The following is a 16,395-nucleotide window of genomic DNA, read 5'->3' as shown; positions in this document are numbered from 1 at the left end:
CCAGCTTACTAGCAACACCCAGCCCACCAATTTGTATCTTTTTTCCTAGATAATGTTCAGTAGCAAAATACCTCCAAGACAGTACCAGAATAAACCTGTGGTCAGGAAATTTTACAGCCAAAAATCCTCTATTGAGATCCTTGTATGAAGCTGTGGTCAGGTTGAGGAGAGAGTATCACCCCTACAAGAGGGAGATTTAGGCAGCATGCTCAGAAAATGGCACCCTAGATTTAGTGTTTTATTAAAAACAGAAAACTACCGACAGGGATTTTCCAGTTTATAGGGCAGCAATTTTACTGGTGCCATTCAGAAATCCTTTCAATCAGAAGAAAGGACTGCATGCGTCAAGGCTCATTAACCATGTAACAGCAGCCTCTTTACAAGGTCCCATAAACATTACTTCTTGGATCCTTCCTCACAAAGATACCAGTGTCCTCAATATATGTATATGTTTTTCATAACTTGGATAGAAGCTAGAGCTCTTTACCACCAAAAGAACAGGAAATGAAAATATCAATATTTATGTCATGGAAGGCTGTCAGGATCTACAGGGATAACTCTTCTACAGAACATACCCATATTTACAAACAGCCTGCAAATCAAATAGGTGAAGTCTGACTATAGATACTGCAGACAAAAAGGTATTGAGAGCAGGACAGAAGCAGTTCAACTCCCGAAATATGCATGAGAGCAACAATAGATGTTGAGTCCCAGCATTAGCAAGCAGTGAATGAAGCCAGAAAAACATCAGCTATAATAATGATGGGCACAAATGCCCACACCAGTCATTTGTAAGCATGTAGGGAAATTCCTTTCAACAAATGTATCGCTGTAGGTGGTATGCAACTTTGTGCCAGAGTCCGTATGGATAGCCATATATTCACAGTCAAAAATTCTTTAGCAAACAAAGAGAAAATTACTCTATAAATAATCGTTTCCTTTAGCTTGAGTTTAAAATCTTTGTCTTAATCCTTACAGGATATGCCAAGCAGCTATCCCACACTTTACCTCATCTTTCCTTCCCCGCAGGGTCACTGACACTTCCACCTCAGTCACCACAACGGTGATTCTCAAAGCAACTCCTTCTCCCTGGCTTTTCATATTTTTATTGAAAATCCAGATTTTAATGGGAAAACAGTGAAGAGATTTGTTGTAGAAATAAGATGTAGCAATCAGGAGGCTGCCATGAAAAATCTGAGCTGTCAAGAGAGCTCCAAGATCACACTACAACAGCTAGCCTGACAGAGTATGTAGGAAATAGAGAAGACTAACAATTCAACAAAAGATATTGAGACTCCATGACATTGCAGAGCATCATCTGCAGGTTGTGGTCAGAGGGTTAAGAAAAGGGAATGGAGGAAAGGAGGGGAAAAGGAAAAAAAAAAAAGAAATAAATATTCTATTGTGTACGGATTTGTATCAGGTTTGGCAAGGCAACAGCTGTGCTCTACCCTCCATTACACAGTTTCCTGCCTATGCAACTCCCAGAATCTAACCAGTTGCCTTTTTTGGCTATAATCAGGCAGGACACAGAGGCAGTACGCTTCAGCTAAATTCAGTTTCATCATTTCCTGAGGAATCCTAAGTAACCAGCCATCTGAAGTGTCCTACATTACACTGAAACATATTCCTCACTTCCTTACTGTTAGAGCCCATGCATTCAATACACCTTGGAGATTCATTCTGAGATAAAGACTAATTCTTTTTGGATAAGAAGTACATAAGACCACAAGAAATCTTTCAAGGGGTATCCCAGCCAGTTCTAGATCTGAAGAGAACTAAGGAAAGCACATAGCTACAGAGAGGTTAATCAAATCCCTTACAGGAGGGGAACCCCTGAATTATCTCGCACACAGCAAGGCTATGTTCTTCAGCCGCTAAGGGATCATTCTATGGCATCTATCCCTTTTTATTCCTAGGACTGAAAACAACAGCCATCACAGTGAGAAAGAACCTAACACGGCTATTCAAAAATCTCACTAGACACTAAGTTTTTTATGCCAGTACTACTAAATAATGAGGAGATTCAAAGATGGTCTGTACCTCAAACTTCAGACTTGAAAATTGCCCTATTGCATGGCAGCAGCAGTCTTATTCTCACCATCTCAAACTAGTTTTCATATGCTCCAGAAGAGAAGAATCCTCAGGTACCAGAACTAAAAAACTGGAGGATCACACTAAGATAACATGGTATTAGTGCTATTCTCGAGGCTGACTTCTAACCCACAGGGCCTCTAAACTAGCAATACCACAAACCAACCGTTAATTTGCCTTCTCCACAAGAACAGTACCAGAGGAATCAGATTCAGCAAGTTCCATCTCATGGGCTCCAAAACTTAGCTTCCTAGCTTATGCTGCATTTCACTGGGCATTTCTACAAACCCCTTAAGTGGTCAAGGAAGTAAGTCCAGTAAGCTCTTGCAGACTTACAGCAACTCACAATGAATGCAAGTCATTACCATTTTAGGAACAAATTAGGAAGCAATTTGTTTGCCTAGTTTGCATTTTGGTTGTAGATAATTATGTGGGGCAAGGACATTTATCTTTACATGGCTATTGTGCAACTGTCAGATGAGAATACCGTTAACAATATTCTTTTTGATGCAATACCAGTCTATAGGTAAGAAGACAAACCGTCCTTGTTTTGAGTTTAAATGCCTCCTTCCTAGTATTGTTTCCAAAAATGAAATACTACAGTCACTTCCCTGTTAACCCAATATGCTCCCATATTATGGTTCATAGCAGTCTGAGGAACAGGCTGGTCAAACGTTGCTTGTTTTCCATTATTTCAGGTGCCAAAAGACATTCTTTTGCCATTTTACTAACTACATAGTTCCCACAAAGGTGCCATACAGTTACAAATGGAGGCAAGGCTATCTCTACAGTCATGAATAGGACAGGACCAAGACATTAATATGTAGTCCAACCTTAAAAAAAAAAATTCAAGAACACTTTACATACATATTTCCCTGCATTCTTTTGAGATGAACAAATTAAACTGTTTAATTAAGCTAAGATGCCATGCATTCCCATTGAACTAGGCAGAATTACCCAAAACCCTCATTTGAATACAATCATATGGACAGAAGTTTGCCTTAGCCTCCTACAATTTCATAGCCTTAAGGCTTGAATTATGAGACACTTCACACACTCCTCTCCCCGAAGTATCAAGTGCTTCCCAAAAGTCTGGCAAATACCTTGTCTGGCTTGGAAAGGTCCAAAAGCTGCCCCTGCTATAAGGTCCCTTCCTTTGGATTACAGTGTTTTGCAACTGCTAAAAGCATAGAACATTATCTGTTTGCAATTTAATTTTCCAGAACTATTTGTATTATTTCTCCCCCCCTCAATGTTTACTCTGTCAGCAGCCACAGAATTGTTTCTGGGACTAAGCCACTGCTCAGTAAGATGAGCTTGGGCTATGCTAAACTATCGGGGTAACGGTTGAAGTAGAAATAGAATTAATATATTCAGAGGAGCATTAATGACAACAGTTAAAGCACCACACTTACTAAGAAGTATTAGAGCACTAGCTATGCAAGGAAAGCACTTTCAGTTTGAGTTACCCGAACCGCCATTAAAGTAGGGGTCCCCACGTTGTTCTTTTTAGGCTTCAGCCTCATTATTAGCAAAGATGCATTACTACATTGGAATAGACAGCTTTAATCACAAACCATTCCCCTACTTTAATGAATTATGAGAAGTTTGTGAAATACTGGGCTATAGAGAACAGAAAATAGCCAGATATATGTACTGTATACTTACTGATTCAGATCATAATTTCAGAACTCTGCTATAAGACAGTCTGCGCGAAAAGGGACATATGTGGGTAATTACAAGAAGTTTTCTTCTGCTTCATATCCACCAGTAACGCACCATTATAAAAACTTTCTGAGATTCCACATGAAATGATCCCCCCCACATGGTTTGTCCAGTGGCCTAGACAACTAGCAGTGCAAGAAGAACTACCCTAAAGATCAGGGTGACAAAAAGAATCAACAATAAATAGCAAACACATTTAGACTAAAACAAGGTAATTCCCTTTGTTTATACAGTTCACATTTTAAAAGTATTTCAGGAACACAGTTCCCATGCCATTTTCCAAACTGGCTTACCTTCAGCAGGTTGCGAGAGAATGGCATACAAGAGAAAAAGCCCTTACACAGAGCAAAAGGAATGTACACCATTTCTACAGGCAAGACAAGACTCTTACACTAGAAAATTACAGCACTACCGGTCACTTACAGTTCCATTTCAGTTACGACTAAATTGTCCTCAGTGAAGAAACTTGATTCTTTGTTAATACACAGCATTTGAAATATAATCTGACTTTGAGAAGAAGCTAATGATTCAAACTAAGTTTAGTCACTAACATTCATATGACGGGAATCCTTGTTAAGCATGCAATCTGAACAGCTAATACTTGCATTATTTTTGCAAACTCAACTATTTCACTTTCCCCAGCCAGCTGAATACAGTTCATCAAATCAACAGAAACAGTTGCATTAAGTGCAGATAGAAAGCACAGTAAATAGACTTTAGTGGCCAGACTGCCTACAGTGACCATGAACTGACAACATTAAAAAACAAAACCTAACCCACAAAAAAAAAAACACACCACAACTATAATTCCCTTGTTTTCAGTAAGAAACAGTTCAGATCTCCACTGTTTAGGACATACTAGGCTGACACTTATCAGCTCCATGTGCTAGGATGTTTATGGGAAAGAAAACTGCGAAGTTTGTCAGCACAAACTGCTCCAATTTCTAAGTAACACCTATATAAAAACTGAAGTCTGAATCACTAAGGGTGAGAAATGAGTCTCAGGGGGGAGGGGGAGAGGAAGGGAAGGGGAAAAGCTGGCAGGAAGCTGAACTGATGGACCGGTTATATCTGCTTGTTTCTCAAGTTCAGTATATTGTGACACACCAGTGCCTGATGCTTCAGGCTGAACTCAAGAATCATGAATTTCAATTATCCCACTAAAGAATAAGGCAAGTACATGAGTTTGCAATTTATACTCCCCCTCACAGATAGCCCCCTGAGCTGAAGGCATTCAGCTACACTTACCCTTTTTGTTCAGAATGCCATGCTGCCACGCAGACTCATTTCTTCTAGTTCAGCTTTATTGGGGATTCATGATTGCTATTAGGCTACTGTAGTTCACTGGTTTCCTCTCTAGTCACAGTCTGACGCACACAATACATTGTTGAAAGATTTATTTCACAACTGGAATGCAGATTGCTGGCAATTATTGTTGCATATTCAGTTTGACTGTAGTGCTGCCCAGACTTGCCAGCTACCGTGTTTATTACTGTAAGTTAAACTCAAGGTAGAGCACTAAAGTGCCTTCTCTGTAAGCACAGGGCTCCAAAAATCAAGAAGGAAGAATCTACTTATCTAATGTATAAATGATACCCGTATTACGCAAAAGTGATCTAGTGACCAGGCTACACGTAAGACAGAAGAAAGAAGCTGAAGGGAATTCTGTATCGTCCAGGTGGCCTAAAGGTACCTGGCATGTATCCTCAGAACAATGAATGTGAAGTGTTTCTCAGTTTGTGTGTCCAGCTCTCTTCATCAGCTGTCAAGCACTGCTTTCTGGTATGTGTGAAGCAGCACTTGCATATTCTACTGTAACAGCTGACACAGGAGGTTTGCTCTGTGAAGCTGGGACTTTCCACGGCAAATTGCAAAGGCCACAAAGCCATATACAAGTAAGACACTGTCCTTACATGCCACTTCGTAGTCACCTTTTCTCTCCACTGGGTTCAAATGAATAACAAGATTGGGGGAACAGAAGCTACAAGCACAGCTGATGTAGATGTAACATAAGTTAATGCCAACCTGAAGAGGCTAGTTTTGGGTACCAAACAGTGAAAACGGGATCACGCGGGCTTCACCACCAGCTATACAAGCACAGAAACGATCTTGGGCAACCACACTGCATACCGTAAAGAAATTAACCACTGTCAGTTATGGGCAAATATGGCCAGGCATAGCTTTCCTAAGTTAATGCTAGGGAGGGTATGCTTGCCCCTATTTTAATTGCACCTTCTCAGTTCAGTGAGACGCAAAGACACATTACCATGTACATGGCACCAATAAAGTTAATCAGTTCTATGAAGCCTGTGCACATTGTTTAAATATACCAAACACTGGTTTAGGGAGGGGGAGGGTAGCCTTCTGTTGATTTCAAGTCCAGTCTTTAGCATGACAAAGCTATGCTGGCTGCCACCCAACCCCATTCACTTTGAATAAATATTCAAAGTTTACAGTCCTGCATAATATACTTTCTGCAACTGTTGTTTCTCATTAGTGCACATACAGTACATGCCTTCTCAGCAGAGGAGAGAATTCCTCTTCCAGAGACAGTGTGCCCGCAAGGAAAACATTCCACGGGGAGAACACATTCTTTGTGACCACTCAGCGAAGTAATCCCACTTAAGGAGACAGCTGTAGTTCAGAAAACTGCAGCCCATCCCTACTGTTCAAGCTGTTTTGCTGGAAGACTTGTTTTCAGGAGGCATAATGGACTGCAAAAGTTCTGATCAGGCATGCAGAATTCCCTAGGGACATTGCATGAGGAAGGGAGGGAGGAAGAGCTTGGAAAGTTTCAGCTTGTCCTTGTTATCTCAGAGTCACTTTTCATCCCTTCCCTAATATTCTGATTTAAGGCTAAAAAGATATCTGCCAAGAACTCTCTGGGGCACTGAAGTGTAAGGCAGCTGTTCCAATACATAGTTCTATATCAATTAGCACTCCCTATCATCTTTGTCAACTCCAGGTTTAATTTCATTGCAAGAGGGAACAAGGAATAAAACAATTATACCTAAATACAGAGAAGAAAAATATGGTTCTGGTTCACTCTTTTAGAGACAAATATTTAGCATGTATGTGGCTAAGATAAAGTCAGCTTACAGGAGCAATTATTCTTGCTTACATTAACTGAGAACTTGCTTTGATCTCAGCATCAATAATACTAATTTTCTTCCAGCTCATATCGGAAAGAACCAAGAATCAGTGCAAATACGTCTGGCAAACCATTTTTAAAAAGATTATTTTTACATTGCAGCAGGGAACCAAGTTTCTCTAGACACTTACAGCTCAGCCTACTGTGCCAAACTATGACGGTGTACAAACAGCCTTCTGCTATATCTCATATTTTTATTCTTGTTTCAAATAGTTCTGCTCCACCATTAACAGCAGCTATAGGGATGGCAGGCAAAAACCCTGGCACAGAGAAGTCTACGACCTTTACAGGGTCCAAGTTTGATTCTCAACTCTTCTAGCGATACACAGAGATTCATTAAGAGGACCTACGTCTGTTTATGAAGGTGATCTTGGAGGTGAGGGGGCAGGAGGAGAGTGACTCTTTCTGGACATGAGAACAACAGCAACTCCTACACTGAAAGAAAAGCTACATAGCTTTAAGCTCCAGGACGTGTAAGGAGGCCAGGTTGAAAACAACCTTGCAGAGCATAAATATCAAGTTCAAGATGGTCTGAAAAACTTTGAAACATTCCAATTGCGACATTTCCCTATTGCATTCAAGGTCTTGCACAGCTTCGTGGCTCCTTACTTAGCTATCCATTATAACTAATGTTCTAGAGAAAGCCCCCGGTGAAGCAGAGCGCACAAGGAACATTTGCCTAGTCTGTACACCTCAGCCTCATGCTCGTTTTCTGGTTAGCTTGTTCCTTTCCTGACCTATGCTGTCTTCCCTAAATGTCAAATATATCAATCTTTAAAAAGGAACAGCATTAGGCACCTCTTATTTTAGAATTCACCCAACCATGCCCTCCTGCCTGGATCTCCTGAAGCACTGATTTTTGTATTAAAGGAGAAGAAAGGACTCATCTTCCAATCTGAAATGAGTAAAAGCAAGGGCACTTGAAGTAGGAACCTAGTCTGAATTGTTACAATCATGGCTATACGGCATATACAATTTTCTCTATTCTGGCATTACAGGAAAAGACGTTTTTGGAAAAAAAGAAAATTATCCCCTCTGACAGAAGACTGATGTACTATGACATTCCACAGTCCCAATAAGAGGAGGCAAATATAATTTGGAAGTTTCCAACAAAATTTTGCTTTCTGGCATAGCAGGATAAAAAACAACGTAAGGAAACACCGACCATAGAGTGGCAGAACTGTTTCACGTGTTTCCACCATAGTTAACAACATTCTCCACAACCGTATACACTACAGTGCTGTGGTGGTGAGACACTGGCACAGGTTGCCCAGAGAAGTTGTGGATGCCCCCTCCCTGGAAATGTTCAAGGTCAGGCTGGATGGGGCTTTGAGCAACCTGATCTAGTGAAAGGTGTCCCTGCCCATGGCAGGGGGGTTGGAACTAGATGATCTTTAAGGTCCCTTCCCACCCAAACCATTCTATGATATTCTTCTCCTTACCTACACGAGCAAGACCTGAACCATTGCTGCAGTTGTACTTTTTCCTGACAGAATTGGTATAATACAGTGTGGTAATACTTATCAGTTAAATCTACATCAAGTTTTTAGAGCATTAAAGAACTAAAATCTACTAAAAATCTAATAGTTCTGCCCATTAGGACAAAACTTAGAATTTGCCATGTAAAAACATTAACTCCCACTATGTGGAGGAAGAAGATATACTGACTATGCACATGTATATGCCAGTGCTATGCAGACAATACGTAAATACTTAATTTTTAGAAGTTACACCAGTTTGTCCAATAAAATGGCAACCCCTTTTTTAAAGCACAATTATGACTAATACATCTTCCTCATCACATTTGTGTGTTCTCATTTTATATTTCCCATCATATACTGCATTAAACTGCAAGCTCAAGTTCATTTACACAAAACTCTGACTTGGGAAGGGCCATTAAAACAATTCAGAATAATTTACTGTGTAATGAAAGGTCAAAGACTTTCGTATCTGCTATAAACATTCATACTGCAATACAACCCAGACAATAAAAGCTAAGTGAACTGGTTTCAGTCACAAATCTTAAGTCACAGTTTAAAGAGTTTTTGTGCCTGTGGAGAAATCTTTTTTGTACTTATGCTCCTCTAAGGAAGAAGATTCCCTTTGTCAGTAAGCAGACACGTCCATTTGAAACATGACAGTTTCAAGTATCCAATTACTTAATTATTTTAAATAGTCTACCATATACCTGTACCCATACTCCCATATCCATTTATTTAAACAATTCTGTAAAGTCTGAATACATTTTACTTGATATCAAAAGGAGATAAAAACATCTCTATCTCTGAACAACAGAAATAAAGACATCTGAACATCTATGAAGAATAAAATATATTAAGTGGTATTCTGCTAAAAAAATAAAATTCCATTAATACAAAAAAAAATGTTTTTCTTGGATTACTTCAGATGCATTTACAAGCAAAAAGCGACTAAAATTGTTTTCTAGATAGTTATCTGCAATCAGCAATTTATGAATTAAATTGCCTGTTTCAGATACTTTCATCTCAAATCCACCCTTTCTGATCTGTACCACTAATTGAACACAGTGAAAAAACACAGCCACCCACCCCCCCAACCACCAAAAAAACAGAAAAAAAAATATCAATATCTTCCTCTGCATTTTAAACTATGAATGACATGGCCAAAACAGAAGCCAGAGAGTATTTTTCTTCATCTACATAAAAAAACCTGTCAAAAGTCAATTTACCTCATCAACCAACTAGTTCCAAGTGTTTAGCCAGGAACTTTCTCATCCAGTTCATCGGTTTGACTTCAGATTTACATTCAGTATTTGTTGCCAACTTCTTACATTTAAGCATCTTATATTTGTTCGAATATGCCTAAGTCCTAAGATAGACTATCAATTTAAGAAAAAGAAACACTACCAATAAAAATTAATTTGTACTCACACTTTGCTGAAAACAATTGATTTTATTGATTCAGAGCACAGCAAGACTGGAATCTCTTGTACTAAATGGCAAGCAGACCTACAGTGTAACAGTCACACCAAAAAGAGCTTACTGACTAAAAATTTACCTACAAACTGATACAACAGTGTCCTGGTTTTGGTTGTTTTAAGTCACATTTGGAGAAAAAGACAGAAGCAACTGAAATTAAATTTTTTATTGAAGTTTTGCTGTAAGTTCAATTCAGTGTTTCCATTTTTTTTTCTTGGATATTTAAATCAACTCTAAGTACGTCAGTAAAACTAGCTGGATTGAGTGTTGGCCACAACAGACTTTAACCAAAGTCAAATCTACTGCACCTCCAAGGTTGATTAAAAAAGCCTAAATTCAAGTGAACTGGTGAAGTCTTGACCTTAAAAGAAAAACACAGATGAATGCACTCTCATCACTGCAAACAATAAAGAGGGAAGTAAACTATTTATAAGAGCATGCTTGAAATCTCAGATTTTAAACAGGAAGCTGCCCAACAGAAAAAAAAAAAATCTGACTGCACAGGACTGTCAAAGTTGAGCTGTAAAATTTCTCTAAACCTCTTTTCTTACAAGTTTGAATGCCTACTTTGCTTTCATTCAAATCAGAACTCCACTTCTGTGTTGAGGCATATATCACAATGGATTTCCTGCCAAGACTCATTAAAATGGTAGTTCTTGATGAATACAAGTATTCATCAGTTAAGAAGACTTTATGATACAGATTTCCAAGCTAAGTTTCCCTCAACATATATTAATTATTAGCTTGAGTTTACCGAATTCACTCATCCATGTGGTTTTATTTACTACTCTCAGTAGAGTCAGCATACATGCATTAGGAGAAATTTAAATTTCTAGTCATGAAGACAAGCAGAATCCAAACCCTATGTACAAAACTCTAGAGGTATAAATTTCATTACGAGGTCATGAGTCAAACCACAGTATGCAGAGTTATATTTCATTATACCTCTCTGCATCCAACAGCAATACATTTGTAATACTTCTATAAGAAACAATTTGCAGTAGACAACTACGCTAGATCAATTTTACAGTTTCCACTTTGCCATGTTCAAAAAGGACATGACTTAGCAGTACTAGCTCCCGAAGTGTTGTACAATGAAATCAATCCCAGTTCCATCACTGGAAAATTGTAGACACTACTATTTCTTTAAACTTTTTAGAATGCTCAGAAAGGCAACGTATTGTGCTGAACAGTAACAGACCAAAGGGCCATTAACTGAAAACAGGGCCTAGTCAATTACGCTGAACACAACTGGGTTGGAGTGAGGTCGGAAGATGTTAAGCCACTACAGTAGCCCAGGATTGTGAGACAAATCAGTGTTGAGATTACTGCTTCAAGTACTCAGAACAAGTTCTCACAGCTGCTAAAGAAAAAAGTGAAGTGGATAAACCATAATTAAGATGAACTTGTAAATTGATGCATTTCATTTAGTTGTACAACACCCATTTGCATTAGCTTCCAGGGCAGAAGTTGCATTTGTGTTTTTGTCTCATCATACTCTATTTAAATCAGGTTGCTAGTTTCCATCTCTTTCTACACTAGGAAACTCAATTAGAACCATGGTGTGCTTAGGCTGAAAAGAAATTTAAGGTACAAGGTCACCAAGCCACCATTAAGCTAGAGCAATTGCCAGCAAAAACAATGCCGCTGTAGGCAATCCTATGCTATTATAGTTTTGTTCCAACCCACAAAAGACTTAACATCAGGCACACAATTTCTCTACTTAACATACGAACAGCGGTGCCTCAGTTATAAACTAAGAAAACAAAGACTAATAAGATACTTATACGAGAAATCGAAGATAAAAATGGATGTTAGAGGGCAGCGAGTGCATTATTGAGTCAAACAAACAAAGCCGTACTAAATCATACACTCAGGATTAAAGTTTTGGACACCTTTTAGTAGACGTGCACACTAACTCTGGGCCTCCGAAATACACTTTAGTCATCAGTTAGCTTCAGCACGTTATCCAATAACCTGAAGTTACCAGGCAAGAAAGCAGATGTAGTACAGAGGGTTGGGGGATAAGACAACCTCAACTTTTACTTCCCCTTTCGGTAAACCTTGCATTAACCAGATGCGTTCCTGTACCTCCAGTGGGTCCACTTACAATCTCACCTTATTATAGTCACACCAATTCTTAAGTGACATAAATCTGGGCAAGACACAAGCCTAGGGATGGGGGTAGAAGCAGAAGATTCAGCAGAATCAGCTTGGAAATCACAATACCTATGACGTGTGTCCTGTCACATCTGTTCAGTATCCTGGAGATTAACAGAACAAAACCTGAATTTTTGGGTATAGACAGACTACTTTAATCTCCCAGTACAACTGAACAATATTTTCATGTAGTTAGTAGCCATGCCAATATACATACACTCCCTTGTACCTGCATGTGAACAGTCTGACAGAGGACTAACCTCTAAATTATTAGTTATTATAAACATTTAGTACATTAAAGACCTGCCAAGATAATAATGGTTCAAGTTTTCAAGATAGTTTGTTGCAGTGGTAAATGTAAGTCTCAGCATTTGTAGTAGAAATACTTGCAGTGCCAAGTACCGTTGCAAAGAGATTTAAGCACCTGTGGCATCTGACTCCACCAGACAGTTTTCAACTCAAACATGAGTATTAGAGCTACCACCCGCTACACGGTTTGAACACTCTCCAACATTTTTCATAATACCAAAATAATGTGCTGGACAACACAGATTATTTCAGCCTCCTAAGTGAGAAATTCTTCTAATCTCTTTCCTACAACTTTACTGGACAAGTAATTTTATACTTATTATTATTATTATTACTCCTCATTCATTACTGATTCACCTAAAAGATTATGGTGTAGCTCTCACAACCTATTTGTCTTCTTAAAACGTTCTCAAGTATATCAAAATTCACCTAGAGGAAATGATGAAAACCAGCTTACTCTTTCTTTTTCTGTTCAGATGAAAATATCACCCTGGCAATTTTTTTTTTTCTTACGAGACTAACTTGAAAGAAAAAAAAAAAATCCCAGAACCAGGGTAGGAATATCCTAACAATCTATGCAAACAAAGTCCAATAAAAGGTCTTCAGTTTCTACACCCATTCTTCTGGGACAGACAGATCCTGGCTATTTAGTCTTCTTGTTTATACAGAAACAGCCACATGCTACCCAGCAGAGTAAACTTTGAGGTCAAAGTCTCTTCTCCAGAGAGCTTCCAAAATCAGATCTTGGCTATACAAGTCAAGCATCCAAGAGATGACACCATACTACAAAAAGAACCACATAACTCACCAGCTTGGTGCTGGTCATACTCACTTTGAAGTTCCAGGTCAGTAAATATGAGAAGTTCAGACCCACGTTTCTATCCACTACTAGCAATTTTGCAGCTACCTTAGAGTTACTGGAAATTTTGCCTGTCCACCTCCAGAAGGCCAGTGCACACGCTATGAGTAAGTGCAACAAATAAAGCCATGAAGAAGGAGAACACGTCAATTTAAACAGGTCCACCTGACATGGAGCTTCACAGAATCGTTGCGTGATTTCAACTCTAGTTATTTTTACAAGGTCAGATTAGCAGCACAATCTTGTGTTAATACAGTTTTGGCAATTGTGAGTAACAACTTCAAAACTCTTTTGTGCTAAAGGCAGCTCCACTTACATTTATCAATTGCTTTGCCCTCATTATAACTTTCTAGTTAACAAAAATATTTGTTGATCTCATTTAAACTTTGGGAGAGAATGCTACAGTTGCAGACAGTGCATCTATGAGTCAATACATATCTGCACCATGATTTGCCATTTTTACTTGAATGCCACGGATAAGTGAACTTAGTCACATTGCTACCTAGTGACTAATTTCAAAAGCATCTTTACACAAGCAGTAACTGATTAGAGCACTGTTACTCTGGAGTTAAAACAACGTTACTGTATCTAGGCTTATGGATAGGAGATGTATACGGGAGTTAAGGATGTGTAATTTAATCTTTCAAGCCATGGTTCAACAGCCTCCATGCAAATTAACTTATATTTCTTTATAGTGTAGGGCAGAGGCACAGAAGTCAGTCTGCAGGCCAAAGTCCACCTATTACAACATCTCTTTAAGTTTGAAGCACACATTTCTTAATGCATTACTGGAGAGATTGACAGACCTGCTCAGTTAGAAAAAAAGCTTAGGTTCTTAGTCCGCTCTGATGGAGTGCGGCTCAGGACATCATGACATAGGACACAGAAGAAAAACCTATGGAAGAAGAAAGATGAAGAGCACAAACAGTGTTTCAAGAGGAAAAAAAAAAAGAGGAAGGAAAGGAATTGTAAGGAGAAAAAAAAAAAAAGGGAATTTAACAGTCATTGCATGAAGAGCTTCCCAACCAATGCAGTTTACTGCTGAAAAATTCCACTTTATTACCAGAAGCATGTTATTGCTTTAAAACTCATTTCACCCTGTGTTCAGGCAAATCCTTATTAAGCCCACTGGGTACACACCACCCTCGGGGGCTATGAAACTTGTTACTTTCCACACCTACTGGAGACAGGTTGGTAACGATATCACTAAAAGCCAGAGAACTTTTCCTACTCGGTTGGCGGTGATGCCTGAGAGCACAAGCTATCTGCAAGAGTTTTTACTGCAAGCTTCATCTTGCCCTGTCACTCCCTCCTCCCTCTCTCCTGGCTTCACTGTACAGACCAAACCGAACGAGGAAGTCGAGATCTGAGGGCGGAAGCCAAGCCCATTGCAATGTCTGCAGGAGAATTGTCAGCCTGTGACTCAGGCTACAGCCCTGACAGCTGCCAAACGGTCCTATTTTTCCCTACCCGTTACTTCCAAAGGACGGACACTTAAACGCGAGGGGAGAAAGGGGGGAGACGCACCGGAGGGAGGGGAGAGAGGACGGTCCGGTGGAAAAGAGCGCGAATAACGCCCCCCCACCTCCGGGAAGGCCAGTTAGCAGGGCGTGGAGGAAGGAGAGAGGCAACTCCCCGGGCATAATGCAACCGTGCGGCGCACGGCGCGGCGGCACACACGCCTCCGAAGGAGAGGGGGAGGGCGGGGGGGACGGGGAGCACCCCAGGCGCGGCAAGCCGGCGCCCAGCCGGTTGCCTGCTGCCCGGCTCCGCGGGGAAGGCGGAGGAGAGCAGCGGGAGAGCGGTACCCTCTCGCCCGGCCGGACAAAGAGGCGCGAAACCCGCGAGGGGGAAGCGCGGCGCCAGAGGGGGACAAACCGGGGCCACCCGCGCCCACCGCCCCACCCGACCGGCTTCACCTGAGCCCGGCTACGGCGGAGGGAGGGAAGGAAACGCCGCGGTGGCGGCTGCGCTCCTCGCAGCGAGAGAGTGGCGTCCTCACGCTGCCGGCTCCTCCCGCAGGCACCGCGACCGCCTCTCGCTCACCGGCACTCCGAGGCGCCCGGCCGGGAGGAGCCGCCGCGGCCCAGCAACGCCGCCGCCCCGCCCCGCGGCACCGCCAGCCAACGGCGGCGCCGGCTGCGGAAAGCTGACGGCCGCCGCCGCCAATAGGAGCCGGCCGCAGGGCGGAGGCGAGCCGTTGAGGAAGCGGCGAGCCGTTGAGGAGGGGGGCGGTGCCTCGCGCCCTCTGCCGTTAGCAACGCCCGGGAGCGAGCGGAGCCCCGCCCCTCGGCGGGCCAGCCCGGCCCCGCAGCCAGTCGGGCGGGGCGCAGCGCGAGCCAGGCAGCGGCGGCCGCCGAGGGGCTCGGGAGGGGCGGGCGGCGCGCCCCGGCCTCCCCCCCGCCGGCCACGGGCCTTGGCCGAGCTTCCCGCTCCCTTCCCTCCCGGGTCGAGCCGTGCCAAGCCGCTCCCACAACCCCCCGCGCCAGGCCGCGCCAGGCCAGCCCCACCCCACAATGCCCCGCGCCGGGCGGGCATCGGCGGCCCGCGGCAGCGTCTGCCCCTCCTGAAACGCTGCCTCGCTGGCACTTTGGAGGGCCTCGGGTTTGCCGGCCTCAAACCCCGGCCCCCGCGTGCCCCCAGGGCTGGGAGAAGGGAACTCGGGGTCAGACTCCGGCTGCAGGGCGATGGGCTGCGGCCCTGTCCTCCGGCGGCCATGCCAGAAGCCCTCAGAAATGGCGGGGGGGAATCCCCACCCAGTCAAGAAGTTCCCACCCAACCCTGTTGTCTTACAGTGCAAAATAACCGTGATAGGAAGATGCAAGTCAGAATTTCGTTTCATCCGATAAAGGGACAGAACTGAGGCAAGCAGAAGCATTGGCGTAAGCAGCCCCCGATGCTGCGGAGGCGCCTGAACAGCCGGTGTGTATGTTAGAAGAGGCTCGAAATGGATTAAGAAAGGCATGCCAGTAACAGTAGAGGTGTGAAAACATAGAGGTGGTGCAATTCTGCCTCTTTGCATTTACTACAGTGCTCTTCAATGGTGAACTTAAAGACGAGTACAGGGAAAAAGGAGGAAGCGGTAGCCAAGATGTAAGACAAAAGTCCTTCTGAAAAGATCACAGCATATATGAGTCCAG

General features: G+C 42.2%; 1 protein-coding gene across 1 annotated transcript in view; it reads right to left on the bottom strand.

The window, feature by feature from the left end:
- The window catches only part of MYH9 (myosin heavy chain 9), a 72,544-nt gene extending 57,252 nt beyond the window's left edge, over window positions 1-15,292 (bottom strand). The window contains exon 1 of the mRNA XM_076338513.1: window positions 15,175-15,292. The gene's annotated coding sequence lies outside the window, so the exon portion shown is untranslated. The remainder of the gene's footprint in view (window positions 1-15,174) is intronic.
- Window positions 15,293-16,395: the final 1,103 nt, after the last annotated feature.

Source organism: Aptenodytes patagonicus, chromosome 1, assembly GCF_965638725.1.
Source record: "Aptenodytes patagonicus chromosome 1, bAptPat1.pri.cur, whole genome shotgun sequence".
Lineage (NCBI taxonomy): Eukaryota > Metazoa > Chordata > Aves > Sphenisciformes > Spheniscidae > Aptenodytes > Aptenodytes patagonicus.
Note: the sequence above shows the minus strand (reverse complement) of the source record. Positions and strands in the feature narration are given on the sequence as shown.